The following is a 24,967-nucleotide window of genomic DNA, read 5'->3' on the forward strand; positions in this document are numbered from 1 at the left end:
GCTGGATCATGCTCTACATAGATCAGATATGAATGACTCTCGGAAATTGTCAATCACTTTGGGTTTTTTGTTTTTGAATTTTTTTTCTTGTACAATAATGGTCATGTTAAGCACGTCTCTCGAAAATCTGAACCGTATCAGTTTGGAAGAACCCAATTTTTGGGAAGTGCCCAAGTCAAGTTAAAATTTCTGCAATAGATTTTTTTTCATCTTATTCCAATAAACAGTGTGCTTGCAAAGTTTGAAACAGCACAATGTGAACTTAGACTAGGCGAGCGTTCTTGAGAGATCAGGAAGCTTGTCTGAAAATGTGACCATATGGCTCGTGGTGTCGGTAAAACCAAAACGCATCAAGCGTTGGTGGTATAGTGGTGAGCATAGCTGCCTTCCAAGCAGTTGACCCGGGTTCGATTCCCGGCCAACGCAAGAAAATCTGATTTTACGACACTTTAGTCAGCAAATTTTGCGTTCCGATTTAACATTTTCAATGACTGTTACTGCACTTGTTGCTGAATCAACAACATTTTGTGCTGGATCATGCTCTACATAGATCAGATATGAATGATTCTCGGAAATTGTCAATCACTTTGGGTTTTTTGTCTTTGAATTTTTTTTCTTGTACAATAATGGTCATTTTAAGCACGTCTCTCGAAAATCTGAACCGTATCAGTTTGGAAGAACCCAATTTTTGGGAAGTGCCCAAGTCAAGTTAAAATTTCTGCAATAGATTTTTTTTCATCTTATTTCAATAAACAGTGTGCTTGCAAAGTTTGAAACAGCGAAATGTGAACTTAGACTTGATCATGCTCTACATAGATCAGATATGAATGACTCTCGGAAATTGTCAATCACTTTGGGTTTTTTGTTTTTGAATTTTTTTTCTTGTACAATAATGGTCATTTTAAGCACGTCTCTCGAAAATCTGAACCGTATCAGTTTGGAAGAACCCAATTTTTGGGAAGTGCCCAAGTCAAGTTAAAATTTCTGCAATAGATTTTTTTTCATCTTATTCCAATAAACAGTGTGCTTGCAAAGTTTGAAACAGCGAAATAAGAACTTAGACTGGATCATGCTCTACATAGATCAGATATGAATGACTCTCGGAAATTGTCAATCACTTTGGGTTTTTTGTTTTTGAATTTTTTTTCTTGTACAATAATGGTCATTTTAAGCACGTCTCTCGAAAATCTGAACCGTATCAGTTTGGAAGAACCCAATTTTTGGGAAGTTCCCAAGTCAAGTTAAAATTTCTGCAATAGATTTTTTTTCATCTTATTCCAATAAACAGTGTGCTTGCAAAGTTTGAAACAGCAAAATGTGAACTTAGACTAGGCGAGCGTTCTTGAGAGATCAGGAAGCTTGTCTGAAAATGTGACCGTATGGCTCGTGGTGTCGGTAAAACCAAAACGCATCAAGCGTTGGTGGTATAGTGGTGAGCATAGCTGCCTTCCAAGCAGTTCACCCGGGTTCGATTCCCGGCCAACGCAAAAAAATCTGATTTTACGACACTTTATTCAGCTAATTTTGTGTTCCTATTTAACATTTTCAATGACTGTTACTGCACTTGTTGCTGAATCAACAACATTTTGTGCTGGATCATGCTCTACATAGATCAGATATGAATGACTCTCGGAAATTGTCAATCACTTTGGGTTTTTTGTTTTTGAATTTTTTTTCTTGTACAATAATGGTCATTTTAAGCACGTCTCTCGAAAATCTGAACCGTATCAGTTTGGAAGAACCCAATTTTTGGGAAGTGCCCAAGTCAAGTTAAAATTTCTGCAATAGATTTTTTTTCATCTTATTCCAATAAACAGTGTGCTTGCAAAGTTTGAAACAGCAAAATGTGAACTTAGACTAGGCGAGCGTTCTTGAGAGATCAGGAAGCTTGTCTGAAAATGTGACCGTATGGCTCGTGGTGTCGGTAAAACCAAAACGCATCAAGCGTTGGTGGTATAGTGGTGAGCATAGCTGCCTTCCAAGCAGTTGACCCGGGTTCGATTCCCGGCCATTGCAAAAAAATCTGATTTTACGACACTTTATTCAGCAAATTTTGCGTTCCTATTTAACATTTTCAACGACTGTTACTGCACTTGTTGCTGAATCAACAACATTTTGTGCTGGATCATGCTCTACATAGATCAGATATGAATGACTCTCGGAAATTGTCAATCACTTTGGGTTTTTTGTTTTTGAATTTTTTTTCTTGTACAATAATGGTCATTTTAAGCACGTCTCTCGAAAATCTGAACCGTATCAGTTTGGAAGAACCCAATTTTTGGGAAGTGCCCAAGTCAAGTTAAAATTTCTGCAATAGATTTTTTTTCATCTTATTCCAATAAACAGTGTGCTTGCAAAGTTTGAAACAGCGAAATGTGAACTTAGACTGGATCATGCTCTACATAGATCAGATATGAATGACTCTCGGAAATTGTCAATCACTTTGGGTGTTTTGTTTTTGAATTTTTTTTCTTGTACAATAATGGTCATTTTAAGCACGTCTCTCGAAAATCTGAACCGTATCAGTTTGGAAGAACCCAATTTTTGGGAAGTGCCCAAGTCAAGTTAAAATTTCTGCAATAGATTTTTTTTCATCTTATTCCAATAAACAGTGTGCTTGCAAAGTTTGAAACAGCAAAATGTGAACTTAGACTAGGCGAGCGTTCTTGAGAGATCAGGAAGCTTGTCTGAAAATGTGACCGTATGGCTCGTGGTGTCGGTAAAACCAAAACGCATCAAGCGTTGGTGGTATAGTGGTGAGCATAGCTGCCTTCCAAGCAGTTGACCCGGGTTCGATTCCCGGCCAACGCAAAAAAATCTGATTTTACGACACTTTATTCAGCAAATTTTGCGTTCCTATTTAAAATTTTCAACGACTGTTACTGCACTTGTTGCTGAATCAACAACATTTTGTGCTGGATCATGCTCTACATAGATCAGATATGAATGACTCTCGGAAATTGTCAATCACTTTGGGTTTTTTGTTTTTGAATTTTTTTTCTTGTACAATAATGGTCATTTTAAGCACGTCTCTCGAAAATCTGAACCGTATCAGTTTGGAAGAACCCAATTTTTGGGAAGTGCCCAAGTCAAGTTAAAATTTCTGCAATAGATTTTTTTTCATCTTATTCCAATAAACAGTGTGCTTGCAAAGTTTGAAACAGCAAAATGTGAACTTAGACTAGGCGAGCGTTCTTGAGAGATCAGGAAGCTTGTCTGAAAATGTGACCGTATGGCTCGTGGTGTCGGTAAAACCAAAACGCATCAAGCGTTGGTGGTATAGTGGTGAGCATAGCTGCCTTCCAAGCAGTTGACCCGGGTTCGATTCCCGGCCAACGCAAAAAAATCTGATTTTACGACACTTTATTCAGCAAATTTTGCGTTCCTATTTAACATTTTCAACGACTGTTACTGCACTTGTTGCTGAATCAACAACATTTTGTGCTGGATCATGCTCTACATAGATCAGATATGAATGACTCTCGGAAATTGTCAATCACTTTGGGTTTTTTGTTTTTGAATTTTTTTTCTTGTACAATAATGGTCATTTTAAGCACGTCTCTCGAAAATCTGAACCGTATCAGTTTGGAAGAACCCAATTTTTGGGAAGTGCCCAAGTCAAGTTAAAATTTCTGCAATAGATTTTTTTTCATCTTATTCCAATAAACAGTGTGCTTGCAAAGTTTGAAACAGCAAAATGTGAACTTAGACTAGGCGAGCGTTCTTGAGAGATCAGGAAGCTTGTCTGAAAATGTGACCGTATGGCTCGTGGTGTCGGTAAAACCAAAACGCATCAAGCGTTGGTGGTATAGTGGTGAGCATAGCTGCCTTCCAAGCAGTTGACCCGGGTTCGATTCCCGGCCAACGCAAAAAAATCTGATTTTACGACACTTTATTCAGCAAATTTTGCGTTCCTATTTAACATTTTCAACGACTGTTACTGCACTTGTTGCTGAATCAACAACATTTTGTGCTGGATCATGCTCTACATAGATCAGATATGAATGACTCTCGGAAATTGTCAATCACTTTGGGTTTTTTGTTTTTGAATTTTTTTTCTTGTACAATAATGGTCATTTTAAGCACGTCTCTCGAAAATCTGAACCGTATCAGTTTGGAAGAACCCAATTTTTGGGAAGTGCCCAAGTCAAGTTAAAATTTCTGCAATAGATTTTTTTTCATCTTATTCCAATAAACAGTGTGCTTGCAAAGTTTGAAACAGCGAAATGTGAACTTAGACTGGATCATGCTCTACATAGATCAGATATGAATGACTCTCGGAAATTGTCAATCACTTTGGGTGTTTTGTTTTTGAATTTTTTTTCTTGTACAATAATGGTCATTTTAAGCACGTCTCTCGAAAATCTGAACCGTATCAGTTTGGAAGAACCCAATTTTTGGGAAGTGCCCAAGTCAAGTTAAAATTTCTGCAATAGATTTTTTTTCATCTTATTCCAATAAACAGTGTGCTTGCAAAGTTTGAAACAGCAAAATGTGAACTTAGACTAGGCGAGCGTTCTTGAGAGATCAGGAAGCTTGTCTGAAAATGTGACCGTATGGCTCGTGGTGTCGGTAAAACCAAAACGCATCAAGCGTTGGTGGTATAGTGGTGAGCATAGCTGCCTTCCAAGCAGTTGACCCGGGTTCGATTCCCGGCCAACGCAAAAAAATCTGATTTTACGACACTTTATTCAGCAAATTTTGCGTTCCTATTTAAAATTTTCAACGACTGTTACTGCACTTGTTGCTGAATCAACAACATTTTGTGCTGGATCATGCTCTACATAGATCAGATATGAATGACTCTCGGAAATTGTCAATCACTTTGGGTTTTTTGTTTTTGAATTTTTTTTCTTGTACAATAATGGTCATTTTAAGCACGTCTCTCGAAAATCTGAACCGTATCAGTTTGGAAGAACCCAATTTTTGGGAAGTGCCCAAGTCAAGTTAAAATTTCTGCAATAGATTTTTTTTCATCTTATTCCAATAAACAGTGTGCTTGCAAAGTTTGAAACAGCAAAATGTGAACTTAGACTAGGCGAGCGTTCTTGAGAGATCAGGAAGCTTGTCTGAAAATGTGACCGTATGGCTCGTGGTGTCGGTAAAACCAAAACGCATCAAGCGTTGGTGGTATAGTGGTGAGCATAGCTGCCTTCCAAGCAGTTGACCCGGGTTCGATTCCCGGCCAACGCAAAAAAATCTGATTTTACGACACTTTATTCAGCAAATTTTGCGTTCCTATTTAACATTTTCAACGACTGTTACTGCACTTGTTGCTGAATCAACAACATTTTGTGCTGGATCATGCTCTACATAGATCAGATATGAATGACTCTCGGAAATTGTCAATCACTTTGGGTTTTTTGTTTTTGAATTTTTTTTCTTGTACAATAATGGTCATTTTAAGCACGTCTCTCGAAAATCTGAACCGTATCAGTTTGGAAGAACCCAATTTTTGGGAAGTGCCCAAGTCAAGTTAAAATTTCTGCAATAGATTTTTTTTCATCTTATTCCAATAAACAGTGTGCTTGCAAAGTTTGAAACAGCAAAATGTGAACTTAGACTAGGCGAGCGTTCTTGAGAGATCAGGAAGCTTGTCTGAAAATGTGACCGTATGGCTCGTGGTGTCGGTAAAACCAAAACGCATCAAGCGTTGGTGGTATAGTGGTGAGCATAGCTGCCTTCCAAGCAGTTGACCCGGGTTCGATTCCCGGCCAACGCAAAAAAATCTGATTTTACGACACTTTATTCAGCAAATTTTGCGTTCCTATTTAACATTTTCAACGACTGTTACTGCACTTGTTGCTGAATCAACAACATTTTGTGCTGGATCATGCTCTACATAGATCAGATATGAATGACTCTCGGAAATTGTCAATCACTTTGGGTTTTTTGTCTTTGAATTTTTTTTCTTGTACAATAATGGTCATTTTAAGCACGTCTCTCGAAAATCTGAACCGTATCAGTTTGGAAGAACCCAATTTTTGGGAAGTGCCCAAGTCAAGTTAAAATTTCTGCAATAGATTTTTTTTCATCTTATTTCAATAAACAGTGTGCTTGCAAAGTTTGAAACAGCGAAATGTGAACTTAGACTTGATCATGCTCTACATAGATCAGATATGAATGACTCTCGGAAATTGTCAATCACTTTGGGTTTTTTGTTTTTGAATTTTTTTTCTTGTACAATAATGGTCATTTTAAGCACGTCTCTCGAAAATCTGAACCGTATCAGTTTGGAAGAACCCAATTTTTGGGAAGTGCCCAAGTCAAGTTAAAATTTCTGCAATAGATTTTTTTTCATCTTATTCCAATAAACAGTGTGCTTGCAAAGTTTGAAACAGCGAAATAAGAACTTAGACTGGATCATGCTCTACATAGATCAGATATGAATGACTCTCGGAAATTGTCAATCACTTTGGGTGTTTTGTTTTTGAATTTTTTTTCTTGTACAATAATGGTCATTTTAAGCACGTCTCTCGAAAATCTGAACCGTATCAGTTTGGAAGAACCCAATTTTTGGGAAGTGCCCAAGTCAAGTTAAAATTTCTGCAATAGATTTTTTTTCATCTTATTCCAATAAACAGTGTGCTTGCAAAGTTTGAAACAGCAAAATGTGAACTTAGACTAGGCGAGCGTTCTTGAGAGATCAGGAAGCTTGTCTGAAAATGTGACCGTATGGCTCGTGGTGTCGGTAAAACCAAAACGCATCAAGCGTTGGTGGTATAGTGGTGAGCATAGCTGCCTTCCAAGCAGTTGACCCGGGTTCGATTCCCGGCCAACGCAAAAAAATCTGATTTTACGACACTTTATTCAGCAAATTTTGCGTTCCTATTTAAAATTTTCAACGACTGTTACTGCACTTGTTGCTGAATCAACAACATTTTGTGCTGGATCATGCTCTACATAGATCAGATATGAATGACTCTCGGAAATTGTCAATCACTTTGGGTTTTTTGTTTTTGAATTTTTTTTCTTGTACAATAATGGTCATTTTAAGCACGTCTCTCGAAAATCTGAACCGTATCAGTTTGGAAGAACCCAATTTTTGGGAAGTGCCCAAGTCAAGTTAAAATTTCTGCAATAGATTTTTTTTCATCTTATTCCAATAAACAGTGTGCTTGCAAAGTTTGAAACAGCAAAATGTAAACTTAGACTAGGCGAGCGTTCTTGAGAGATCAGGAAGCTTGTCTGAAAATGTGACCGTATGGCTCGTGGTGTCGGTAAAACCAAAACGCATCAAGCGTTGGTGGTATAGTGGTGAGCATAGCTGCCTTCCAAGCAGTTGACCCGGGTTCGATTCCCGGCCAACGCAAAAAAATCTGATTTTACGACACTTTATTCAGCAAATTTTGCGTTCCTATTTAACATTTTCAACGACTGTTACTGCACTTGTTGCTGAATCAACAACATTTTGTGCTGGATCATGCTCTACATAGATCAGATATGAATGACTCTCGGAAATTGTCAATCACTTTGGGTTTTTTGTTTTTGAATTTTTTTTCTTGTACAATAATGGTCATTTTAAGCACGTCTCTCGAAAATCTGAACCGTATCAGTTTGGAAGAACCCAATTTTTGGGAAGTGCCCAAGTCAAGTTAAAATTTCTGCAATAGATTTTTTTTCATCTTATTCCAATAAACAGTGTGCTTGCAAAGTTTGAAACAGCAAAATGTGAACTTAGACTAGGCGAGCGTTCTTGAGAGATCAGGAAGCTTGTCTGAAAATGTGACCGTATGGCTCGTGGTGTCGGTAAAACCAAAACGCATCAAGCGTTGGTGGTATAGTGGTGAGCATAGCTGCCTTCCAAGCAGTTGACCCGGGTTCGATTCCCGGCCAACGCAAAAAAATCTGATTTTACGACACTTTATTCAGCAAATTTTGCGTTCCTATTTAACATTTTCAACGACTGTTACTGCACTTGTTGCTGAATCAACAACATTTTGTGCTGGATCATGCTCTACATAGATCAGATATGAATGACTCTCGGAAATTGTCAATCACTTTGGGTTTTTTGTCTTTGAATTTTTTTTCTTGTACAATAATGGTAATTTTAAGCACGTCTCTCGAAAATCTGAACCGTATCAGTTTGGAAGAACCCAATTTTTGGGAAGTGCCCAAGTCAAGTTAAAATTTCTGCAATAGATTTTTTTTCATCTTATTTCAATAAACAGTGTGCTTGCAAAGTTTGAAACAGCGAAATGTGAACTTAGACTTGATCATGCTCTACATAGATCAGATATGAATGACTCTCGGAAATTGTCAATCACTTTGGGTTTTTTGTTTTTGAATTTTTTTTCTTGTACAATAATGGTCATTTTAAGCACGTCTCTCGAAAATCTGAACCGTATCAGTTTGGAAGAACCCAATTTTTGGGAAGTGCCCAAGTCAAGTTAAAATTTCTGCAATAGATTTTTTTTCATCTTATTCCAATAAACAGTGTGCTTGCAAAGTTTGAAACAGCGAAATAAGAACTTAGACTGGATCATGCTCTACATAGATCAGATATGAATGACTCTCGGAAATTGTCAATCACTTTGGGTTTTTTGTTTTTGAATTTTTTTTCTTGTACAATAATGGTCATTTTAAGCACGTCTCTCGAAAATCTGAACCGTATCAGTTTGGAAGAACCCAATTTTTGGGAAGTTCCCAAGTCAAGTTAAAATTTCTGCAATAGATTTTTTTTCATCTTATTCCAATAAACAGTGTGCTTGCAAAGTTTGAAACAGCAAAATGTGAACTTAGACTAGGCGAGCGTTCTTGAGAGATCAGGAAGCTTGTCTGAAAATGTGACCGTATGGCTCGTGGTGTCGGTAAAACCAAAACGCATCAAGCTTTGGTGGTATAGTGGTGAGCATAGCTGCCTTCCAAGCAGTTGACCCGGGTTCGATTCCCGGCCAACGCAAAAAAATCTGATTTTACGACACTTTATTCAGCAAATTTTGCGTTCCTATTTAACATTTTCAACGACTGTTACTGCACTTGTTGCTGAATCAACAACATTTTGTGCTGGATCATGCTCTACATAGATCAGATATGAATGACTCTCGGAAATTGTCAATCACTTTGGGTTTTTTGTTTTTGAATTTTTTTTCTTGTACAATAATGGTCATTTTAAGCACGTCTCTCGAAAATCTGAACCGTATCAGTTTGGAAGAACCCAATTTTTGGGAAGTGCCCAAGTCAAGTTAAAATTTCTGCAATAGATTTTTTTTCATCTTATTCCAATAAACAGTGTGCTTGCAAAGTTTGAAACAGCAAAATGTGAACTTAGACTAGGCGAGCGTTCTTGAGAGATCAGGAAGCTTGTCTGAAAATGTGACCGTATGGCTCGTGGTGTCGGTAAAACCAAAACGCATCAAGCTTTGGTGGTATAGTGGTGAGCATAGCTGCCTTCCAAGCAGTTGACCCGGGTTCGATTCCCGGCCAACGCAAAAAAATCTGATTTTACGACACTTTATTCAGCAAATTTTGCGTTCCTATTTAACATTTTCAACGACTGTTACTGCACTTGTTGCTGAATCAACAACATTTTGTGCTGGATCATGCTCTACATAGATCAGATATGAATGACTCTCGGAAATTGTCAATCACTTTGGGTTTTTTGTTTTTGAATTTTTTTTCTTGTACAATAATGGTCATTTTAAGCACATCTCTCGAAAATCTGAACCGTATCAGTTTGGAAGAACCCAATTTTTGGGAAGTGCCCAAGTCAAGTTAAAATTTCTGCAATAGATTTTTTTTCATCTTATTCCAATAAACAGTGTGCTTGCAAAGTTTGAAACAGCAAAATGTGAACTTAGACTAGGCGAGCGTTCTTGAGAGATCAGGAAGCTTGTCTGAAAATGTGACCGTATGGCTCGTGGTGTCGGTAAAACCAAAACGCATCAAGCGTTGGTGGTATAGTGGTGAGCATAGCTGCCTTCCAAGCAGTTAACCCGGGTTCGATTCCCGGCCAACGCAAAAAAATCTGATTTTACGACACTTTATTCAGCAAATTTTGCGTTCCTATTTAACATTTTCAACGACTGTTACTGCACTTGTTGCTGAATCAACAACATTTTGTGCTGGATCATGCTCTACATAGATCAGATATGAATGACTCTCGGAAATTGTCAATCACTTTGGGTTTTTTGTTTTTGAATTTTTTTTCTTGTACAATAATGGTCATTTTAAGCACGTCTCTCGAAAATCTGAACCGTATCAGTTTGGAAGAACCCAATTTTTGGGAAGTGCCCAAGTCAAGTTAAAATTTCTGCAATAGATTTTTTTTCATCTTATTCCAATAAACAGTGTGCTTGCAAAGTTTGAAACAGCGAAATGTGAACTTAGACTGGATCATGCTCTACATAGATCAGATATGAATGACTCACGGAAATTGTCAATCACTTTGGGTGTTTTGTTTTTGAATTTTTTTTCTTGTACAATAATGGTCATTTTAAGCACGTCTCTCGAAAATCTGAACCGTATCAGTTTGGAAGAACCCAATTTTTGGGAAGTGCCCAAGTCAAGTTAAAATTTCTGCAATAGATTTTTTTTCATCTTATTCCAATAAACAGTGTGCTTGCAAAGTTTGAAACAGCAAAATGTGAACTTAGACTAGGCGAGCGTTCTTGAGAGATCAGGAAGCTTGTCTGAAAATGTGACCGTATGGCTCGTGGTGTCGGTAAAACCAAAACGCATCAAGCGTTGGTGGTATAGTGGTGAGCATAGCTGCCTTCCAAGCAGTTGACCCGGGTTCGATTCCCGGCCAACGCAAAAAAATCTGATTTTACGACACTTTATTCAGCAAATTTTGCGTTCCTATTTAACATTTTCAACGACTGTTACTGCACTTGTTGCTGAATCAACAACATTTTGTGCTGGATCATGCTCTACATAGATCAGATATGAATGACTCTCGGAAATTGTCAATCACTTTGGGTTTTTTGTTTTTGAATTTTTTTTCTTGTACAATAATGGTCATTTTAAGCACGTCTCTCGAAAATCTGAACCGTATCAGTTTGGAAGAACCCAATTTTTGGGAAGTGCCCAAGTCAAGTTAAAATTTCTGCAATAGATTTTTTTTCATCTTATTCCAATAAACAGTGTGCTTGCAAAGTTTGAAACAGCAAAATGTGAACTTAGACTAGGCGAGCGTTCTTGAGAGATCAGGAAGCTTGTCTGAAAATGTGACCGTATGGCTCGTGGTGTCGGTAAAACCAAAACGCATCAAGCGTTGGTGGTATAGTGGTGAGCATAGCTGCCTTCCAAGCAGTTGACCCGGGTTCGATTCCCGGCCAACGCAAAAAAATCTGATTTTACGACACTTTATTCAGCAAATTTTGCGTTCCTATTTAACATTTTCAACGACTGTTACTGCACTTGTTGCTGAATCAACAACATTTTGTGCTGGATCATGCTCTACATAGATCAGATATGAATGACTCTCGGAAATTGTCAATCACTTTGGGTTTTTTGTCTTTGAATTTTTTTTCTTGTACAATAATGGTCATTTTAAGCACGTCTCTCGAAAATCTGAACCGTATCAGTTTGGAAGAACCCAATTTTTGGGAAGTGCCCAAGTCAAGTTAAAATTTCTGCAATAGATTTTTTTTCATCTTATTTCAATAAACAGTGTGCTTGCAAAGTTTGAAACAGCGAAATGTGAACTTAGACTTGATCATGCTCTACATAGATCAGATATGAATGACTCTCGGAAATTGTCAATCACTTTGGGTTTTTTGTTTTTGAATTTTTTTTCTTGTACAATAATGGTCATTTTAAGCACGTCTCTCGAAAATCTGAACCGTATCAGTTTGGAAGAACCCAATTTTTGGGAAGTGCCCAAGTCAAGTTAAAATTTCTGCAATAGATTTTTTTTCATCTTATTCCAATAAACAGTGTGCTTGCAAAGTTTGAAACAGCGAAATAAGAACTTAGACTGGATCATGCTCTACATAGATCAGATATGAATGACTCTCGGAAATTGTCAATCACTTTGGGTTTTTTGTTTTTGAATTTTTTTTCTTGTACAATAATGGTCATTTTAAGCACGTCTCTCGAAAATCTGAACCGTATCAGTTTGGAAGAACCCAATTTTTGGGAAGTGCCCAAGTCAAGTTAAAATTTCTGCAATAGATTTTTTTTCATCTTATTCCAATAAACAGTGTGCTTGCAAAGTTTGAAACAGCAAAATGTGAACTTAGACTAGGCGAGCGTTCTTGAGAGATCAGGAAGCTTGTCTGAAAATGTGACCGTATGGCTCGTGGTGTCGGTAAAACCAAAACGCATCAAGCTTTGGTGGTATAGTGGTGAGCATAGCTGCCTTCCAAGCAGTTGACCCGGGTTCGATTCCCGGCCAACGCAAAAAAATCTGATTTTACGACACTTTATTCAGCAAATTTTGCGTTCCTATTTAACATTTTCAACGACTGTTACTGCACTTGTTGCTGAATCAACAACATTTTGTGCTGGATCATGCTCTACATAGATCAGATATGAATGACTCTCGGAAATTGTCAATCACTTTGGGTTTTTTGTTTTTGAATTTTTTTTCTTGTACAATAATGGTCATTTTAAGCACGTCTCTCGAAAATCTGAACCGTATCAGTTTGGAAGAACCCAATTTTTGGGAAGTGCCCAAGTCAAGTTAAAATTTCTGCAATAGATTTTTTTTCATCTTATTCCAATAAACAGTGTGCTTGCAAAGTTTGAAACAGCGAAATGTGAACTTAGACTGGATCATGCTCTACATAGATCAGATATGAATGACTCTCGGAAATTGTCAATCACTTTGGGTGTTTTGTTTTTGAATTTTTTTTCTTGTACAATAATGGTCATTTTAAGCACGTCTCTCGAAAATCTGAACCGTATCAGTTTGGAAGAACCCAATTTTTGGGAAGTGCCCAAGTCAAGTCAAAATTTCTGCAATAGATTTTTTTTCATCTTATTCCAATAAACAGTGTGCTTGCAAAGTTTGAAACAGCAAAATGTGAACTTAGACTAGGCGAGCGTTCTTGAGAGATCAGGAAGCTTGTCTGAAAATGTAACCGTATGGGTCGTGGTGTCGGTAAAACCAAAACGCATCAAGCGTTGGTGGTATAGTGGTGAGCATAGCTGCCTTCCAAGCAGTTGACCCGGGTTCGATTCCCGGCCAACGCAAAAAAATCTGATTTTACGACACTTTATTCAGCAAATTTTGCGTTCCTATTTAACATTTTCAACGACTGTTACTGCACTTGTTGCTGAATCAACAACATTTTGTGCTGGATCATGCTCTACATAGATCAGATATGAATGACTCTCGGAAATTGTCAATCACTTTGGGTTTTTTGTTTTGAATTTTTTTTCTTGTACAATAATGGTCATTTTAAGCACGTCTCTCGAAAATCTGAACCGTATCAGTTTGGAAGAACCCAATTTTTGGGAAGTGCCCAAGTCAAGTTAAAATTTCTGCAATAGATTTTTTTTCATCTTATTCCAATAAACAGTGTGCTTGCAAAGTTTGAAACAGCAAAATGTGAACTTAGACTAGGCGAGCGTTCTTGAGAGATCAGGAAGCTTGTCTGAAAATGTGACCGTATGGCTCGTGGTGTCGGTAAAACCAAAACGCATCAAGCGTTGGTGGTATAGTGGTGAGCATAGCTGCCTTCCAAGCAGTTGACCCGGGTTCGATTCCCGGCCAACGCAAAAAAATCTGATTTTACGACACTTTATTCAGCAAATTTTGCGTTCCTATTTAACATTTTCAACGACTGTTACTGCACTTGTTGCTGAATCAACAACATTTTGTGCTGGATCATGCTCTACATAGATCAGATATGAATGACTCTCGGAAATTGTCAATCACTTTGGGTTTTTTGTTTTTGAATTTTTTTTCTTGTACAATAATGGTCATTTTAAGCACGTCTCTCGAAAATCTGAACCGTATCAGTTTGGAAGAACCCAATTTTTGGGAAGTGCCCAAGTCAAGTTAAAATTTCTGCAATAGATTTTTTTTCATCTTATTCCAATAAACAGTGTGCTTGCAAAGTTTGAAACAGCAAAATGTGAACTTAGACTAGGCGAGCGTTCTTGAGAGATCAGGAAGCTTGTCTGAAAATGTGACCGTATGGCTCGTGGTGTCGGTAAAACCAAAACGCATCAAGCGTTGGTGGTATAGTGGTGAGCATAGCTGCCTTCCAAGCAGTTGACCCGGGTTCGATTCCCGGCCAACGCAAAAAAATCTGATTTTACGACACTTTATTCAGCAAATTTTGCGTTCCTATTTAACATTTTCAACGACTGTTACTGCACTTGTTGCTGAATCAACAACATTTTGTGCTGGATCATGCTCTACATAGATCAGATATGAATGACTCTCGGAAATTGTCAATCACTTTGGGTTTTTTGTTTTTGAATTTTTTTTCTTGTACAATAATGGTCATTTTAAGCACGTCTCTCGAAAATCTGAACCGTATCAGTTTGGAAGAACCCAATTTTTGGGAAGTGCCCAAGTCAAGTTAAAATTTCTGCAATAGATTTTTTTTCATCTTATTCCAATAAACAGTGTGCTTGCAAAGTTTGAAACAGCAAAATGTGAACTTAGACTAGGCGAGCGTTCTTGAGAGATCAGGAAGCTTGTCTGAAAATGTGACCATATGGCTCGTGGTGTCGGTAAAACCAAAACGCATCAAGCGTTGGTGGTATAGTGGTGAGCATAGCTGCCTTCCAAGCAGTTGACCCGGGTTCGATTCCCGGCCAACGCAAGAAAATCTGATTTTACGACACTTTAGTCAGCAAATTTTGCGTTCCGATTTAACATTTTCAATGACTGTTACTGCACTTGTTGCTGAATCAACAACATTTTGTGCTGGATCATGCTCTACATAGATCAGATATGAATGACTCTCGGAAATTGTCAATCACTTTGGGTTTTTTGTTTTTGAATTTTTTTTCTTGTACAATAATGGTCATTTTAAGCACGTCTCTCGAAAATCTGAACCGTATCAGTTTGGAAGAACCCAATTTTTGGGAAGTGCCCAAGTCAAGTTAAAATTTCTGCAATAGATTTTTTTTCATCTTATTCCAATAAACAGTGTGCTTGCAAAGTTTGAAACAGCGAAATGTGAACTTAGACTAGGCGAGCGTTCTTGAGAGATCAGGAAGCTTGTCTGAAAATGTGACCGTATGGCTCGTGGTGTCGGTAAAACTAAAACACATCAATAGATTTTTTTCATCTTATTCCAATAAACAGTGTGCTTGCAAAGTTTGAAACAGCAAAATGTGAACTTAGACTAGGCGAGCGTTCTTGAGAGATCAGGAAGCTTGTCTGAAAATGTGACCGTATGGCTCGTGGTGTCGGTAAAACCAAAACGCATCAAGCGTTGGTGGTATAGTGGTGAGCATAGCTGCCTTCCAAGCAGTTGACCCGGGTTCGATTCCCGGCCAACGCAAGAAAATCTGCTTTTACGACACTTTATTCAGCAAATTTTGCGTTCCTATTTAACATTTTCAATGACTGTTACTGCACTTGTTGCTGAATCAACAACATTTTGTGCTGGATCATGCTCTACATAGATCAGATATGAATGACTCTCGGAAATTGTCAATCACTTTGGGTTTTTTGTTTTTGAATTTTTTTTCTTGTACAATAATGGTCATTTTAAGCACGTCTCTCGAAAATCTGAACCGTATCAGTTTGGAAGAACCCAATTTTTGGGAAGTGCCCAAGTCAAGTTAAAATTTCTGCAATAGATTTTTTTTCATCTTATTCCAATAAACAGTGTGCTTGCAAAGTTTGAAACAGCAAAATGTGAACTTAGACTAGGCGAGCGTTCTTGAGAGATCAGGAAGCTTGTCTGAAAATGTGACCGTATGGCTCGTGGTGTCGGTAAAACCAAAACGCATCAAGTGTTGGTGGTATAGTGGTGAGCATAGCTGCCTTCCAAGCAGTTGACCCGGGTTCGATTCCCGGCCAACGCAAGAAAATCTGATTTTACGACACTTTAGTCAGCAAATTATGCGTTCCGATTTAACATTTTCAATGACTGTTACTGCACTTGTTGCTGAATCAACAACATTTTGTGCTGGATCATGCTCTACATAGATCAGATATGAATGACTCTCGGAAATTGTCAATCACTTTGGGTTTTTTGTTTTTGAATTTTTTTTCTTGTACAATAATGGTCATTTTAAGCACGTCTCTCGAAAATCTGAACCGTATCAGTTTGGAAGAACCCAATTTTTGGGAAGTGCCCAAGTCAAGTTAAAATTTCTGCAATAGATTTTTTTTCATCTTATTCCAATAAACAGTGTGCTTGCAAAGTTTGAAACAGCAAAATGTGAACTTAGACTAGGCGAGCGTTCTTGAGAGATCAGGAAGCTTGTCTGAAAATGTGACCATATGGCTCGTGGTGTCGGTAAAACCAAAATGCATCAAGCGTTGGTGGTATAGTGGTGAGCATATCTGCCTTCCAAGCAGTTGACCCGGGTTCGATTCCCGGCCAACGCAATAAAATCTGATTTTACGACACTTTAGTCAGCAAATTTTGCGTTCCGATTTAACATTTTCAATGACTGTTACTGCACTTGTTGCTGAATCAACAACATTTTGTGCTGGATCATGCTCTACATAGATCAGATATGAATGACTCTCGGAAATTGTCAATCACTTTGGGTTTTTTGTTTTTGAATTTTTTTTCTTGTACAATAATGGTCATTTTAAGCACGTCTCTCGAAAATCTGAACCGTATCAGTTTGGAAGAACCCAATTTTGGGAAGTGCCCAAGTCAAGTTAAAATTTCTGCAATAGATTTTTTTTCATCTTATTCCAATAAACAGTGTGCTTGCAAAGTTTGAAACAGCGAAATGTGAACTTAGACTAGGCGAGCGTTCTTGAGAGATCAGGAAGCTTGTCTGAAAATGTGACCGTATGGCTCGTGGTGTCGGTAAAACTAAAACACATCAATAGATTTTTTTCATCTTATTCCAATAAACAGTGTGCTTGCAAAGTTTGAAACAGCAAAATGTGAACTTAGACTAGGCGAGCGTTCTTGAGAGATCAGGAAGCTTGTCTGAAAATGTGACCGTATGGCTCGTGGTGTCGGTAAAACCAAAACGCATCAAGCGTTGGTGGTATAGTGGTGAGCATAGCTGCCTTCCAAGCAGTTGACCCGGGTTCGATTCCTGGCCAACGCAAGAAAATCTGATTTTACGACACTTTATTCAGCAAATTTTGCGTTCCTATTTAACATTTTCAATGACTGTTACTGCACTTGTTGCTGAATCAACAACATTTTGTGCTGGATCATGCTCTACATAGATCAGATATGAATGACTCTCGGAAATTGTCAATCACTTTGGGTTTTTTGTTTTTGAATTTTTTTTCTTGTACAATAATGGTCATTTTAAGCACGTCTCTCGAAAATCTGAACCGTATCAGTTTGGAAGAACCCAATTTTTGGGAAGTGCCCAAGTCAAGTTAAAATTTCTGCAATAGATTTTTTTTCATCTTTTTCCAATAAACAGTGTGCTTGCAAAGTTTGAAACAGCAAAATGTGAACTTAGACTAGGCGAGCGTTCTTGAGAGATCAGGAAGCTTGTCTGAAAATGTGACCGTATGGCTCGTGGTGTCGGTAAAACCAAAACGCATCAAGCGTTGGTGGTATAGTGGTGAGCATAGCTGCCTTCCAAGCAGTTGACCCGGGTTCGATTCCCGGCCAACGCAAGAAAATCTGATTTTACGACACTTTAGTCAGCAAATTTTGCGTTCCGATTTAACATTTTCAATGACTGTTACTGCACTTGTTGCTGAATCAACAACATTTTGTGCTGGATCATGCTCTACATAGATCAGATATGAATGACTCTCGGAAATTGTCAATCACTTTGGGTTTTTTGTTTTTGAATTTTTTTTCTTGTACAATAATGGTCATTTTAAGCACGTCTCTCGAAAATCTGAACCGTATCAGTTTGGAAGAACCCAATTTTTGGGAAGTGCCCAAGTCAAGTTAAAATTTCTGCAATAGATTTTTTTTCATCTTATTCCAATAAACAGTGTGCTTGCAAAGTTTGAAACAGCGAAATGTGAACTTAGACTGGATCATGCTCTACATAGATCAGATATGAAAGACTCTCGGAAATTGTCAATCACTTTGGGTTTTTTGTTTTTGAATTTCTTTTCTTGTACAATAATGGTCATTTTAAGCACGTCTCTCGAAAATCTGAACCGTATCAGTTTGGAAGAACCCAATTTTTGGGAAGTGCCCAAGTCAAGTTAAAATTTCTGCAATAGATTTTTTTTCATCTTATTCCAATAAACAGTGTGCTTGCAAAGTTTGAAACAGCAAAATGTGAACTTAGACTAGGCGAGCGTTCTTGACAGATCAGGAAGCTTGTCTGAAAATGTGACCATATGGCTCGTGGTGTCGGTAAAACCAAAACGCATCAAGCGTTGGTGGTATAGTGGTGAGCATAGCTGCCTTCCAAGCAGTTGACCTGGGTTCGATTCCCGGCCAACGCAAGAAAATCTGATTTTACGACACTTTAGTCAGCAAATTTTGCGTTCCGATTTAACATTTTCAATGACTGTTACTGCACTTGTTGCTGAATCAACAACATTTTGTGCTGGATCATGCTCTACATAGATCAGATATGAATGACTCTCGGAAATTGTCAATCACTTTGGGTTTTTTGTTTTTGAATTTTTTTTCTTGTACAATAATGGTCATTTTAAGCACGTCTCTCGAAAATCTGAACCGTATCAGTTTGGAAGAACCCAATTTTTGGGAAGTGCCCAAGTCAAGTTAAAATTTCTGCAATAGATTTTTTTTCATCTTATTCCAATAAACAGTGTGCTTGCAAAGTTTGAAACAGCGAAATGTGAACTTAGACTAGGCGAGCGTTCTTGAGAGATCAGGAAGCTTGTCTGAAAATGTGACCGTATGGCTCGTGGTGTCGGTAAAACCAAAACGCATCAAGCGTTGGTGGTATAGTGGTGAGCATAGCTGCCTTCCAAGCAGTTGACCCGGGTTCGATTCCCGGCCAACGCAAGAAAATCTGATTTTACGACACTTTATTCAGCAAATTTTGCGTTCCGATTTAAAATTTTCAATGACTGTTACTGCACTTGTTGCTGAATCAACAACATTTTGTGCTGGATCATGCTCTACATAGATCAGATATGAATGACTCGCGGAAATTGTCAATCACTTTGGGTTTTTTGTTTTTTGTTTTTTTTTCTTTTACAATAACGGTCATTTTAAGCACGGCTCTCGAAAATCTGAACCGTATCAGTTTGGAAGAACCCAATTTTTGGGAAGTGCCCAAGTCAAGTTAAAATTTCTGCAATAGATTTTTTTTCATCTTATTCCAATAAACAGTGTGCTTGCAAAGTTTGAAACAGCGAAATGTGAACTTAGACTGGATCATGCTCTACATAGATCAGATATGAATGACTCTCGGAAATTGTCAATCACTTTGGGTTTTTTGTTTTTGAAGTTTTTTTTCTTGTACAGTAATGGTCATTTTAAGCACGTCTCTCGAAAATCTGAACCGTATCAGTTTGGAAGAACCCAATTTTTGGGAAGTGCCCAAGTCAAGTTAAAATCTCTGCAATAGATTTTTTTTCATCTTATTCCAATAAACAGTGTGCTTGCAAAGATTGAAACAGCAAAATGTGAACTTAGACTAGGCGAGCGTTCTTGAGAGATCAGGAAGCTTGTCTGAAAATGTGACCGTATGGCTCGTGGTGTCGGTAAAACCAAAACGCATCAAGCGTTGGTGGTATAGTGGTGAGCATAGCTGCCTTCCAAGCAGTTGACCCGGGTTCGATTCCCGGCCAACGCAAGAAAATCTGATTTTACGACACTTTACTCAGCAAATTTTGCGTTCCGATTTAACATTTTCAATGACTGTTACTGCACTTGTTGCTGAATCAACAACATTTTGTGCTGGATCATACTCTACATAGATCAGATATGAATGACTCTCGGAAATTGTCAATCACTTTGGGTTTTTTGTTTTTGAATTTTTTTTCTTGTACAATAATGGTCATTTTAAGCACGTCTCTCGAAAATCTGAACCGTATCAGTTTGGAAGAACCCAATTTTTGGGAAGTGCCCAAGTCAAGTTAAAATTTCTGCAATAGATTTTTTTTCATCTTATTCCAATAAACAGTGTGCTTGCAAAGTTTGAAACAGCAAAATGTGAACTTAGACTAGGCGAGCGTTCTTGAGAGATCAGGAAGCTTGTCTGAAAATGTGACCGTATGGCTCGTGGTGTCGGTAAAACCAAAACGCATCAAGCGTTGGTGGTATAGTGGTGAGCATAGCTGCCTTCCAAGCAGTTGACCCGGGTTCGATTCCCGGCCAACGCAAAAATATCTGATTTTACGACACTTTATTCAGCAAATTTTGCGTTCCTATTTAACATTTTCAACGACTGTTACTGCACTTGTTGCTGAATCAACAACATTTTGTGCTGGATCATGCTCTACATAGATCAGATATGAATGACTCTCGGAAATTGTAAATCACTTTGGGTTTTTTGTTTTTGAATTTTTTTTCTTGTACAATAATGGTCATTTTAAGCACGTCTCTCGAAAATCTGAACCGTATCAGTTTGGAAGAACCCAATTTTTGGGAAGTGCCCAAGTCAAGTTAAAATTTCTGCAATAGATTTTTTTTCATCTTATTCCAATAAACAGTGTGCTTGCAAAGTTTGAAACAGCAAAATGTGAACTTAGACTAGGCGAGCGTTCTTGAGAGATCAGGAAGCTTGTCTGAAAATGTGACCATATGGCTCGTGGTGTCGGTAAAACCAAAACGCATCAAGTGTTGGTGGTATAGTGGTGAGCATAGCTGCCTTCCAAGCAGTTGACCCGGGTTTGATTCCCGGCCAACGCAAGAAAATCTGATTTTACGACACTTTATTCAGCAAATTTTGCGTTCCGATTTAACATTTTCAATGACTGTTACTGCACTTGTTGCTGAATCAACAACATTTTGTGCTGGATCATGCTCTATATAGATCAGATATGAATGACTCTCAGAAATTGTCAATCTCTTTGGGTTTTTTGTTTTTGAATTTTTTTTCTTGTACAATAATGGTCATTTTAAGCACGTCTCTCGAAAATCTGAACCGTATCAGTTTGGAAGAACCCAATTTTTGGGAAGTGCCCAAGTCAAGTTAAAATTTCTGCAATAGACTTTTTCATCTTATTCCAATAAACAGTGTGCTTGCAAAGTTTGAAACAGCAAAATGTGAACTTAGACTAGGCGAGCGTTCTTGAGAGATCAGGAAGCTTGTCTGAAAATGTGACCATATGGCTTGTGGTGTCGGGAAAACCAAGACGCATTAAGCGTTGGTGGTATAGTGGTGAGCATAGCTGCCTTCCAAGCAGTTGACCTGGGTTCGATTCCTGGCCAACGCAAGAAAATCTGATTTTACGACACTTTAGTCAGCAAATTTTGCGTTCCGATTTAACATTTTCAATGACTGTTACTGCACTTGTTGCTGAATCAACAACATTTTGTGCTGGATCATGCTCTACATAGATCAGATATGAATGACTCTCGGAAATTGTCAATCACTTTGGGTTTTTTGTTTTTGAATTTTTTTTCTTGTACAATAATGGTCATTTTAAGCACGTCTCTCGAAAATCTGAACCGTATCAGTTTGGAAGAACCCAATTTTTGGGAAGTGCCCAAGTCAAGTTAAAATTTCTACAATAGATTTTTTTTCATCTTATTCCAATAAACAGTGTGCTTGCAAAGTTTGAAACAGCGAAATGTGAACTTAGACTGGATCATGCTCTACATAGATCAGATATGAATGACTCTCGGAAATTGTCAATCACTTTGGGTTTTTTGTTTTTGAATTTTTTTTCTTGTACAATAATGGTCATTTTAAGCACGTCTCTCGAAAATCTGAACCGTATCAGTTTGGAAGAACCCAATTTTTGGGAAGTGCCCAAGTCAAGTTAAAATTTCTGCAATAGATTTTTTTTCATCTTATTCCAATAAACAGTGTGCTTGCAAAGTTTGAAACAGCGAAATGTGAACTTAGACTAGGCGAGCGTTCTTGAGAGATCAGGAAGCTTGTCTGAAAATGTGACCGTATGGCTCGTGGTGTCGGTAAAACTAAAACACATCAATAGATTTTTTTCATCTTATTCCAATAAACAGTGTGCTTGCAAAGTTTGAAACAGCAAAATGTGAACTTAGACTAGGCGAGCGTTCTTGAGAGATCAGGAAGCTTGTCTGAAAATGTGACCGTATGGCTCGTGGTGTCGGTAAAACCAAAACGCATCAAGCGTTGGTGGTACAGTGGTGAGCATAGCTGCCTTCCAAGCAGTTGACCCGGGTTCGATTCCCGGCCAACGGAAGAAAATCTGATTTTACGACACTTTATTCAGCAAATTTTGCGTTCCTATTTAACATTTTCAATGACTGTTACTGCACTTGTTGCTGAATCAACAACATTTTGTGCTGGATCATGCTCTACATAGATCAGATATGAATGACTCTCGGAAATTGTCAATCACTTTGGGTTTTTTGTTTTTGAATTTTTTTTCTTGTACAATAATGGTCATTTTAAGCACGTCTCTCGAAAATCTGAACCGTATCAGTTTGGAAGAACCCAATTTTTGGGAAGTGCCCAAGTCAAGTTAAAATTTCTGCAATAGATTTTTTTTCATCTTATTCCAATAAACAGTGTGCTTGCAAAGTTTGAAACAGCGAAATGTGAACTTAGACTAGGCGAGCGTTCTTGAGAGATCAGGAAGCTTGTCTGAAAATGTGACCGTATGGCTCGTGGTGTCGGTAAAACCAAAACGCATCAAGCGTTGGTGGTATAGTGGTGAGCATAGCTGCCTTCCAAGCAGTTGACCCGGGTTCGATTCCCGGCCAACGCAAAAAAATCTGATTTTACGACACTTTATTCAGCAAATTTTGCGTTCCTATTTAACATTTTCAATGACTGTTACTGCACTTGTTGCTGAATCAACAACATTTTGTGCTGGATCATGCTCTATATAGATCAGATATGAATGACTCTCAGAAATTGTCAATCTCTTTGGGTTTTTTGTTTTTGAATTTTTTTTCTTGTACAATAATGGTCATTTTAAGCACGTCTCTCGAAAATCTGAACCGTATCAGTTTGGAAGAACCCAATTTTTGGGAAGTGCCCAAGTCAAGTTAAAATTTCTGCAATAGACTTTTTCATCTTATTCCAATAAACAGTGTGCTTGCAAAGTTTGAAACAGCAAAATGTGAACTTAGACTAGGCGAGCGTTCTTGAGAGATCAGGAAGCTTGTCTGAAAATGTGACCATATGGCTTGTGGTGTCGGTAAAACCAAAACGCATTAAGCGTTGGTGGTATAGTGGTGAGCATAGCTGCCTTCCAAGCAGTTGACCCGGGTTCGATTCCTGGCCAACGCAAGAAAATCTGATTTTACGACACTTTAGTCAGCAAATTTTGCGTTCCGATTTAACATTTTCAATGACTGTTACTGCACTTGTTGCTGAATCAACAACATTTTGTGCTGGTTCATGCTCTACATAGATCAGATATGAATGACTCTCGGAAATTGTCAATCACTTTGGGTTTTTTGTTTTTGAATTTTTTTTCTTGTACAATAATGGTCATTTTAAGCACGTCTCTCGAAAATCTGAACCGTATCAGTTTGGAAGAACCCAATTTTTGGGAAGTGCCCAAGTCAAGTTAAAATTTCTACAATAGATTTTTTTTCATCTTATTCCAATAAACAGTGTGCTTGCAAAGTTTGAAACAGCGAAATGTGAACTTAGACTGGATCATGCTCTACATAGATCATATATGAATGACTCTCGGAAATTGTCAATCACTTTGGGTTTTTTGTTTTTGATATTTTTTTCTTGTACAATAATGGTCATTTTAAGCACGTCTCTCGACAATCTGAACCGTATCAGTTTGGTAGAACCCAATTTTTGGGAAGTGCCCAAGTCAAGTTAAAATTTCTGCAATAGATTTTTTTTCATCTTATTCCAATAAACAGTGTGCTTGCAAAGTTTGAAACAGCGAAATGTGAACTTAGACTAGGCGAGCGTTCTTGAGAGATCAGGAAGCTTGTCTGAAAATGTGACCGTATGGCTCGTGGTGTCGGTAAAACTAAAACTCATCAATAGATTTTTTTCATCTTATTCCAATAAACAGTGTGCTTGCAAAGTTTGAAACAGCAAAATGTGAACTTAGACTAGGCGAGCGTTCTTGAGAGATCAGGAAACTTGTCTGAAAATGTGACCGTATGGCTCGTGGTGTCGGTAAAACCAAAACGCATCAAGCGTTGGTGGTATAGTGGTGAGCATAGCTGCCTTCCAAGCAGTTGACCCGGGTTTGATTCCCGGCCAACGCAAGAAAATCTGATTTTACAACACTTTATTCAGCAAATTTTGCGTTCCTATTTAACATTTTCAATGACTGTTACTGCACTTGTTGATGAATCAACAACATTTTGTGCTGGATCATGCTCTACATAGATCAGATATGAATGACTATCGGAAATTGTCAATCACTTTGGGTTTTTTGTTTTTGAATTTTTTTTCTTGTGCAATAATGGTCATTTTAAGCACGTCTCTCGAAAATCTGAACCGTATCAGTTTGGAAGAACCCAATTTTTGGGAAGTGCCCAAGTCAAGTTAAAATTTCTGCAATAGATTTTTTTTCATCTTATTCCAATAAACAGTATGCTTGCAAAGTTTGAAACAGCAAAATGTGAACTTAGACTAGGCGAGCGTTCTTGAGAGATCAGGAAGCTTGTCTGAAAATGTGACCATATGGCTCGTGGTGTCGGTAAAACCAAAACACATCAAGCGTTGGTGGTATAGTGGTGAGCATAGCTGCCTTCCAAGCAGTTGACCCGGGTTCGATTCCCGGCCAACGCAAGAAAATCTGATTTTACGACACTTTAGTCAGCAAATTTTGCGTTCCGATTTAAAATTTTCAATGACTGTTACTGCACTTGTTGCT

The 24,967-nt window shown here is 38.0% G+C and overlaps 23 non-coding genes across 23 annotated transcripts; all 23 read left to right on the top strand.

The window, feature by feature from the left end:
- Nucleotides 1-354: 354 nt before the first annotated feature.
- On the top strand, nt 355-426 carry TRNAG-UCC (transfer RNA glycine (anticodon UCC)). The gene has a single exon. It is a non-coding gene; the product is annotated as a tRNA-Gly (tRNA).
- Nucleotides 427-2,739: 2,313 nt separating this feature from the next.
- TRNAG-UCC (transfer RNA glycine (anticodon UCC)) lies at nt 2,740-2,811 on the top strand. The gene has a single exon. It is a non-coding gene; the product is annotated as a tRNA-Gly (tRNA).
- Nucleotides 2,812-3,268: 457 nt separating this feature from the next.
- TRNAG-UCC (transfer RNA glycine (anticodon UCC)) lies at nt 3,269-3,340 on the top strand. The gene has a single exon. It is a non-coding gene; the product is annotated as a tRNA-Gly (tRNA).
- A 457-nt stretch (nt 3,341-3,797) lies between these two features.
- Nucleotides 3,798-3,869, top strand: TRNAG-UCC (transfer RNA glycine (anticodon UCC)). The gene has a single exon. It is a non-coding gene; the product is annotated as a tRNA-Gly (tRNA).
- A 723-nt stretch (nt 3,870-4,592) lies between these two features.
- TRNAG-UCC (transfer RNA glycine (anticodon UCC)) lies at nt 4,593-4,664 on the top strand. Its single transcript has one exon. It is a non-coding gene; the product is annotated as a tRNA-Gly (tRNA).
- Nucleotides 4,665-5,121: 457 nt separating this feature from the next.
- TRNAG-UCC (transfer RNA glycine (anticodon UCC)) lies at nt 5,122-5,193 on the top strand. The gene has a single exon. It is a non-coding gene; the product is annotated as a tRNA-Gly (tRNA).
- Nucleotides 5,194-5,650: 457 nt separating this feature from the next.
- TRNAG-UCC (transfer RNA glycine (anticodon UCC)) lies at nt 5,651-5,722 on the top strand. The gene has a single exon. It is a non-coding gene; the product is annotated as a tRNA-Gly (tRNA).
- A 989-nt stretch (nt 5,723-6,711) lies between these two features.
- TRNAG-UCC (transfer RNA glycine (anticodon UCC)) lies at nt 6,712-6,783 on the top strand. Its single transcript has one exon. It is a non-coding gene; the product is annotated as a tRNA-Gly (tRNA).
- A 457-nt stretch (nt 6,784-7,240) lies between these two features.
- TRNAG-UCC (transfer RNA glycine (anticodon UCC)) lies at nt 7,241-7,312 on the top strand. The gene has a single exon. It is a non-coding gene; the product is annotated as a tRNA-Gly (tRNA).
- A 457-nt stretch (nt 7,313-7,769) lies between these two features.
- TRNAG-UCC (transfer RNA glycine (anticodon UCC)) lies at nt 7,770-7,841 on the top strand. The gene has a single exon. It is a non-coding gene; the product is annotated as a tRNA-Gly (tRNA).
- A 2,842-nt stretch (nt 7,842-10,683) lies between these two features.
- TRNAG-UCC (transfer RNA glycine (anticodon UCC)) lies at nt 10,684-10,755 on the top strand. The gene has a single exon. It is a non-coding gene; the product is annotated as a tRNA-Gly (tRNA).
- A 457-nt stretch (nt 10,756-11,212) lies between these two features.
- Nucleotides 11,213-11,284, top strand: TRNAG-UCC (transfer RNA glycine (anticodon UCC)). Its single transcript has one exon. It is a non-coding gene; the product is annotated as a tRNA-Gly (tRNA).
- Nucleotides 11,285-13,068: 1,784 nt separating this feature from the next.
- TRNAG-UCC (transfer RNA glycine (anticodon UCC)) lies at nt 13,069-13,140 on the top strand. The gene has a single exon. It is a non-coding gene; the product is annotated as a tRNA-Gly (tRNA).
- A 456-nt stretch (nt 13,141-13,596) lies between these two features.
- On the top strand, nt 13,597-13,668 carry TRNAG-UCC (transfer RNA glycine (anticodon UCC)). Its single transcript has one exon. It is a non-coding gene; the product is annotated as a tRNA-Gly (tRNA).
- A 457-nt stretch (nt 13,669-14,125) lies between these two features.
- On the top strand, nt 14,126-14,197 carry TRNAG-UCC (transfer RNA glycine (anticodon UCC)). Its single transcript has one exon. It is a non-coding gene; the product is annotated as a tRNA-Gly (tRNA).
- Nucleotides 14,198-14,654: 457 nt separating this feature from the next.
- On the top strand, nt 14,655-14,726 carry TRNAG-UCC (transfer RNA glycine (anticodon UCC)). The gene has a single exon. It is a non-coding gene; the product is annotated as a tRNA-Gly (tRNA).
- A 615-nt stretch (nt 14,727-15,341) lies between these two features.
- Nucleotides 15,342-15,413, top strand: TRNAG-UCC (transfer RNA glycine (anticodon UCC)). The gene has a single exon. It is a non-coding gene; the product is annotated as a tRNA-Gly (tRNA).
- Nucleotides 15,414-17,614: 2,201 nt separating this feature from the next.
- Nucleotides 17,615-17,686, top strand: TRNAG-UCC (transfer RNA glycine (anticodon UCC)). The gene has a single exon. It is a non-coding gene; the product is annotated as a tRNA-Gly (tRNA).
- A 1,252-nt stretch (nt 17,687-18,938) lies between these two features.
- On the top strand, nt 18,939-19,010 carry TRNAG-UCC (transfer RNA glycine (anticodon UCC)). The gene has a single exon. It is a non-coding gene; the product is annotated as a tRNA-Gly (tRNA).
- Nucleotides 19,011-19,734: 724 nt separating this feature from the next.
- Nucleotides 19,735-19,806, top strand: TRNAG-UCC (transfer RNA glycine (anticodon UCC)). The gene has a single exon. It is a non-coding gene; the product is annotated as a tRNA-Gly (tRNA).
- A 457-nt stretch (nt 19,807-20,263) lies between these two features.
- Nucleotides 20,264-20,335, top strand: TRNAG-UCC (transfer RNA glycine (anticodon UCC)). Its single transcript has one exon. It is a non-coding gene; the product is annotated as a tRNA-Gly (tRNA).
- A 2,466-nt stretch (nt 20,336-22,801) lies between these two features.
- TRNAG-UCC (transfer RNA glycine (anticodon UCC)) lies at nt 22,802-22,873 on the top strand. The gene has a single exon. It is a non-coding gene; the product is annotated as a tRNA-Gly (tRNA).
- Nucleotides 22,874-24,810: 1,937 nt separating this feature from the next.
- Nucleotides 24,811-24,882, top strand: TRNAG-UCC (transfer RNA glycine (anticodon UCC)). Its single transcript has one exon. It is a non-coding gene; the product is annotated as a tRNA-Gly (tRNA).
- Nucleotides 24,883-24,967: the final 85 nt, after the last annotated feature.

The sequence above is a fragment of the Pelobates fuscus genome, chromosome 3, assembly GCF_036172605.1.
Source record: "Pelobates fuscus isolate aPelFus1 chromosome 3, aPelFus1.pri, whole genome shotgun sequence".
In the NCBI taxonomy this organism is placed as follows: Eukaryota; Metazoa; Chordata; class Amphibia; order Anura; family Pelobatidae; genus Pelobates; species Pelobates fuscus.